This window comes from Montipora capricornis, chromosome 12 (genome assembly GCF_036669925.1).
Source record: "Montipora capricornis isolate CH-2021 chromosome 12, ASM3666992v2, whole genome shotgun sequence".
Taxonomy (NCBI): domain Eukaryota; kingdom Metazoa; phylum Cnidaria; class Anthozoa; order Scleractinia; family Acroporidae; genus Montipora; species Montipora capricornis.
The window spans coordinates 29,263,168-29,269,937 of NC_090894.1; the positions used below are offsets into that span (position 1 = coordinate 29,263,168).

Genomic DNA, 6,770 nt, shown 5'->3' on the forward strand with positions numbered 1-6,770 from the left:
ATAGGATATGATATGACATCACGTGACATGACATGACATGATTTTTTATATTTGATATAGATTAACAAATATAGATGATGTGAGAATCCTAGCGTGACAAAAACAGAAATCCGATCCCGTTGTTGTGTTACCTTAAAGGCTCTTTTGTTGGTGACAAAAATTTCTCTACCCTTATAGCCAACAGACAGCTGTCGTTGTTTTCATCTTTAAAACATCGCTGTTAAATGTTCCCTAAATCTTAACAAAAAACCAGCTGTTACTTCTGAAATTCAACAGAGCTAGTTGAAGCAAGCGCATGGGTTAACCCCGCACCAAATGCTTCGCGTTGCAAAAAATCCTTCAGATGCGTGCTTTAATTCGTGCTTTGCTATAAACCCCAACCGTGAAGCAAATGAGTGTCTATTTTATTACCACAAAAACATCCAAGTCAAGAACATAACAAGTCTATGGTTTTATTTAGGTGACAATTCCAATTTGTATTAAAACTGCCAATGTCAAATATCAAGTCACTAATTAAAGTCCACGAGGGTGGAATCTTCATATTTGCATCTTTTCAGGTTCAGTATCAATCATTCGCCATTCGTTGATTCAGAGTTGTCTCCCAAGTCGCAGCTTAGTAAACGCGCAGCCTCACAAATGTTCTTTCGGGATGGCGCGAACTGAAACTGAAGACACACAATCGTAACGTTAACACTGAGGCAACCACTAACGTGAGCCATAAGACCAGTAATCTGAAAAAGGTTTTTTGACAACATTTTTGCCATTTTGTCTACTCTGAAAGATAAAATCCTCAATCTCTAAATTCCAATTCGTTCCGGATGAAGGACCTGCCAGCAAACCACTTCCGGGTGAGTGGAGCTTCCTGGGTAAATATCTCGAACTAAAAGGATTTTATTGAAGGGGAAGCTTCACGCGTTTCAGAGCGAGGATATCCTAACAATTTCACTGAAAAAATCAACCCTGAAACAAAAGGTCTTCTCATTGGTTTTCGTAAAGAAATATGAAAAGAGTCTCTAATTGGTGCATTCATGTTAGCACGAGGAGTGAGTAGGCGCCGTAAGGCTCAAATAGCCAATTTCTGGCCATAAGAACCCTACAGCGCATGTTCTCCAACATAGAGTTTCCAGAGCCTCGGGTCCATGCGCTATATAAGATCCGACGCTCTGGCGACGAGAATGGGTCTTTGAATAACTGAGGAAAAAGTGCAGGAGTAAGGCTTCGGACCTTTTAAGTGAGTTATAGGGCCTACGTTCTCTCAAGAAAAAAGTGGCCGACTTGGCGTGATATTTTAAAAAAGGTTTATGGTGTGTGAGACCCCTTAAGCCGAAACAGCTATAAGTCAAAAAGTGGTGGAACATGTAGACTTAGATGTAGATCCAAAAGTGTCTTGCTAAAATTGCTAGGGAACAACTACGAAGAGAATCCTACCATTTGTCACCATGCAAGTACATTCCGGCAAACCCTAGCCTCGAACAGTTGAAGAAATTCTTACCGTTGTCACTAAAACTCCCTTTCTCTCTTCCGAAAAGGAGAAGTCATTTTCTCACTTCGAAGTCAAGATTAAAATCACTTTACGGAACTTTGCTGTTACGAATGTAGCCCAGGAAACAAGACAACAAGACGAAAACGATGACAGAACGCATCCGTAAAAAAATTTGTTGAAATATTTATAAGAATTTAATAAATCATTGGTAGCTAACTTCAACTATACAAATTTCGCCCGGCGAAACCCAAGATTTTTCGAGGTTTGTCGAAAACAAAATATTAATTCGCAAACAGGGATTGCGGAAGGATTATTTATGCAATTTTTGGCACCCAACAAGAACAGCTAGGGCAGCAATTAGTTTGCTAAAAAGGCCGCTTGAGAACGTAATTTTCCCATACCAACTTCTGAATGGAAGCTTTTATTTAAATTTCGGGTCTCAGTCAGACAAATTCTTCCCGCTGTCAAAACTATAAAGAAAGGAAACGGTCATTATGCATTACAAGGTATGCGAGGCTTCAAGTTGAATTTTTCTTTTGTGTGGGTCTGACTACGTCGACATCCAACCAGGCAGACCAAGAGGTCAGAGGAGCAAGTGTAAAACACCTATCTGTCTCTTAACTACTTGAAATGATCTCAAAGATAAGTGAATTTTATAAGGCACACATCTCCTCAAGTTAATTCTCTAGAGAATTAAGCTTTGCCTTTGAAAATGAATGTATACTATCTTTAAAATCGGAGTGTATACTGAATACACAACGGTGGATACTTAAGAGAAAAGTTAAGATTTTTTTTACCCCTGATGAAGTTTGGCGGATCTGTCTTTTCCCATTCATGGCAGGCCCAGTAAGTACGGCTAGTGCTTCAACTTCCTGATAAGATGTTAGTACGAACGCTAAAGACAAGATACAGAACACAACCAAAGAACTCCAGAGCTTGGCCATGGTCACAGAAACTCTTAAAATCGAGACAGACTTCAAATTACCCCTCGTTGTACTTGACTCGTCTGCGTGTATCAGGTAAAGCACAATTTGCTCAAGGCGTTGTCTTTAAATACAGCTCCCCTTCGTCATTTGTCAATGATGTGTTCCTTTTTGATTAGCATTGAAAGCAGTCACAAATTTTGCGTCCCACTGGTACTTTCCCTTAACAAAGACGTTTAGGAAGAATATTATGCGAAAAAAGCATGACCCTAAAGGTTCTAATGAGCAAATGGTTTATGCGCTGTTTCACCTGCAAGCATTTAAGATTAATTATTCGGCCGAGAGAAAAAAAAATCCTCACCTCATGAGCAGGCACAACTGACTTATGAGGGAAACAAAACGAGGGGATTTTAATTTTTATATCATTTATTATATGTTCAAGAATGGCTCAAAAAAAGGTATTATTAAACATTCTGATTTTATAAAGTGTCCGAACTGTTAAATATCGACAGCGAAAATTGGAAATTGACGGCTTTTACCAACACCGAGAGAGCTATTAGATGAAAATCTATTAGTTTCTTTTGCATTTGTCATGCAGCTGGCTGTTAAAACTTTGCCAAACAAACAGGATATTTAATTGAAGGATAGAAATTATTATTCCTCACTGACACATGAACGGAGGAACCCGGAAAGAAGTGATAAATTTAGGATTGAGGGGTAGTAATTTTCGTACAGTAGGGAGTTTCGAGATCAACGATCCCACACCTCCTAATTCACTTCCTGGAGAGTTGCGCTTGATTTTAGAAGTTAGACAAACCGACATAATGACGAAAAAGATCAATAAACCTGAACTTGCAGTTTTAAATGAGATTTTCGTTACCGTCGCGTCGTAGATGCTATAATTGTGTCACAAGTTTACTAAGATCCCTTGTGAAGATGTATATACATGGATCGAGTAGCTAATTTTACAACTGTTTTATTGTTGGTTCCGTATATACGGCGTGTAAATTGGGACCTTTTTACGAATGAAATTTGTTACCCATCATTCATAAAACCAATATTTTTGCTTGTTCTATTCTCAACCATTTAATTCCAGTTGTTAAATTGTTTACAAATTATTCTGGTTGATAAAGTTCTAGCAACAGGGGGCATTGACTTTGGTAAAGCTGATCAAGCCTTTGTAGTTGTCAATGACCGTATAACTTTATCAGTTGCCGGGACAAGTCGCTATCCAACAGTTTCAATCTTTGCAAAGATTCAAGTATTTGCTCGCGTAATTGTAAATATGCATACTCTAGGAACATCTAAGTAAAACTAAAGGGGTGTTCGAGAACCTTCGCAATTGGTGTATACAGCGTGATATAAATATTATTATTGTCATTCACAAAGCCGAGACCGTTCTCTCACAGATGTGTATACCTACCAACCTGTTGAGGCGCAGGTATTTGCTAACGTTCTAAAAACGTAAGCTCTTTCAAATCTCATGTTACTTTTTCTTTGCCAATCGATGCTCCAAGAAACATGATGTTTTCGTTTGCAGCTGTTCAAAAAGGGAAACCTAACGAACAAATTATAGGGTCTCAGAGGGACCGTGATTTTGAAGTTCCCCTCACTGATGGATAAAGACCGTAGAAAATTTTATCTTCTTGAAGAAAGATACCATCCGCCAACCTCCCAGCGAAGTACTTATACTTGCGTCCTGAAATTGCTAATATGCAGACCTTTTTGATCGGCAAAAGTTGTAAAAATAAACCTTCCAAAAGTCCTTGGTTGCGATTCTTTTTAGTAGAGAAATGAAATGTGAATAAAACTACTTCAAACAAATCTTCTGTTAAGTTGCTTCTGTGCAAATTTTGATTTTCGACAAAGGAAGCGCTTGTGCAAATAGTCGTGGATACGATTTTCCCCATTTCCAAATTCTTTGCTCTGGGGTCATTCCTTTACATCTCGTTCCTGCGCAAATCTTCTCTTAATCAGGAAATTGTTCGTACTTTTCAAGATTTATCCTCTGGAACTAAGTACAGAAAGCCACAATTTGTCTGTAGCATAACTAACCTAAAAAATTACACCGGAATCTCTATGGCAATGATACAGTTTCAATTTTGTTTCGGTCGAAGAGTTGCTTTGTTATATAGCTTTGAAAATAAGCTTTCATCTTACGGTGTGGAATTATAAAGACTGAGGCTCTTGAAAACCAAAGACAGTCAAACATTTCGTTAAGTATTTATTCTGTCATTTCTTTTGTTTACCCTTAGGGCTTCAACACCTCTTTAATCTTTATAATTTTGCTCAGAATTTGTCAGGGGGCACCCCCCTTATTGCATGAGCAACGAACTTGAACTCGCAGACATATATTGGCAAACAAACGAAATCCAAGGGCGTACTTAAATACAGCCATTTAGTTTTAGTTTTTTTGTTCGAAATGAATACAAGCTGTGGTCTATTTGACACGTCTGTCGCTTTGCACTACTTTTTCTTCATCGTTTAAATTACTGAAATGTAAAGATGAAGCTTCTAATAGCTACCAAATTTAACAAATGGTGATCTATCTTATTTTAACTCGTCCCTTTTTCGGTAATTTTTCAAAACATCCATGACTATTTCCTCTGAAACAAAAGACAAAAACGATTTGCCACTTTCTTATTTAACACACACCCTCACATTTAAGGGAAATTAAAGCCTTCTTAAACAATGCAATTCGATTTAATTATTGAAATATTGAAATTTTGATAGCAAATGACATATGATGAAGCGATTGTTGATTTTCGCCGAGACGCTAGTTAAAAGACTTTCGTGTCCAAAGCGTAGTCGCCGCGAGCCTTTTCTATTTTTGTGAATTACTTCTAATGCCGTGAGCTAATGACAACTTGTGTCAGAAACTCAAGGAACTAAATATTTTTAAGTATATCGCCTTTATTTTGAAGATAATCTGCACAAGAAGATGACGTTTTATGACTTAACTGAGTTCTCTTAGGTCATAGCAGTGTGCAACACGAATGACCTTAGTTTAAAGGGAAATGTATCGTTTTTTCAGTGTATAACTGTAAAATGGTAAAGAAGGTCTTCAAATTAAAAGATAACCAAAAAAGAATAATGCAGTTTTATAACCTAAGACAATTTTTTTGCATTGAAATCATTTTCGGTCTTTCGTCTTAGAGGGTGACGTGGATGGAGATGGATTGAGGTTCTCGCGTTCAGATCTACTGTCAGACTTGTCGACCAATGATGTATTACATTCAGTTCTTTCAGCAATGCACTCTTTGCTTAAGAATCTTTTCTATAAGAAAGTTCAGGTCTGAGATAAACTAACATTTTAAGAACATACTAATAACACTACCCAAGGCTGTGGATCAGTTAAGAAGGTCTTCATTTTTCTCATTTGTAATTTTTGTTTTTGTGAGTCTTATACATGAATAACGGTAAAAGACTTTAAAACAACAATATAAAGCTGTTGTTTTAAAAAGGCCCAAGGACGTTTCTTTTTAACATGAGTAAACAATGTGGTTTTTTGTTATTGCATGATACACTAGACAACACCTCAGGTGTAGTCCAACTTAGTATACCACACATGCATGCAAATTTAAGAACAAGTAAAGAACGTTTTCAGGCCGCTCAAATCTCAAAAAGTAACATAAAATAAGAACTTTCAGCTTCAGCCCCAATATTAGACGTTCTTATAAAAAAAGAGTGTAATTTATCCTGCATTATTTATCACTTTCTGTACAAGTAATGATAACAGGGAATTTTTGGTAGCTTTGATCAGAAAAAGCAGAAATCTTGCGACTTAGAGAAACTGAATTAGTCCTTTTCAAGAATGTTTTATTTGCAAGAAAAGTATTTTTCCGACTGCAACCTCCTTCCTGTCGTCAAATAGAAGGTAGTAAACCTTGTATGCCAACTAGGCGCGAGGAGGATTATATATATATATATATATATATATATACCTCTGAAGCAATATTAAGTTGAATCCCACTAAAGGAATAATTTGAGGAATAACTCGAACTTTCCTTAATCAGTTGTTCATTGTTGTTGCGGAAATAACCATAAAAGGATAAGAGAACTCCAGTGATATATAGCAAAGGAAAACAGGTGACACCAATTACTACCGCCCACTTTAATACCTAAGGAGTATATTTTTGATGCCTGTTAAGCTCGCTCTCGGATAAATGCTCGTATGCTATTTCAAAAGAATTTACATTGCAACCAATTCATTCATTCAATTGTATGTGTACTTAACGGATCCTGGGGCGCTTTTAACATTCTCAGTTTTGAAATTTTCTTGATCGATGCGCCGACCAAGCCGATAAAAACATCTTTGTGCTGTTAACTTGAGACATTTTGAATCAAAGAAAAGAGAACTTTGA

The 6,770-nt window shown here is 37.0% G+C and overlaps 1 long non-coding RNA gene across 1 annotated transcript; it reads right to left on the reverse strand.

Annotated features, from left to right (window-relative positions):
* Positions 1-434: 434 nt before the first annotated feature.
* On the reverse strand, positions 435-2,504 carry LOC138026814 (uncharacterized). The gene is made up of 2 exons (XR_011127352.1): positions 2,281-2,504; positions 435-665 (listed from the first exon to the last, which is right to left on the reverse strand). It is a non-coding gene; the product is annotated as an uncharacterized lncRNA (long non-coding RNA).
* Positions 2,505-6,770: the final 4,266 nt, after the last annotated feature.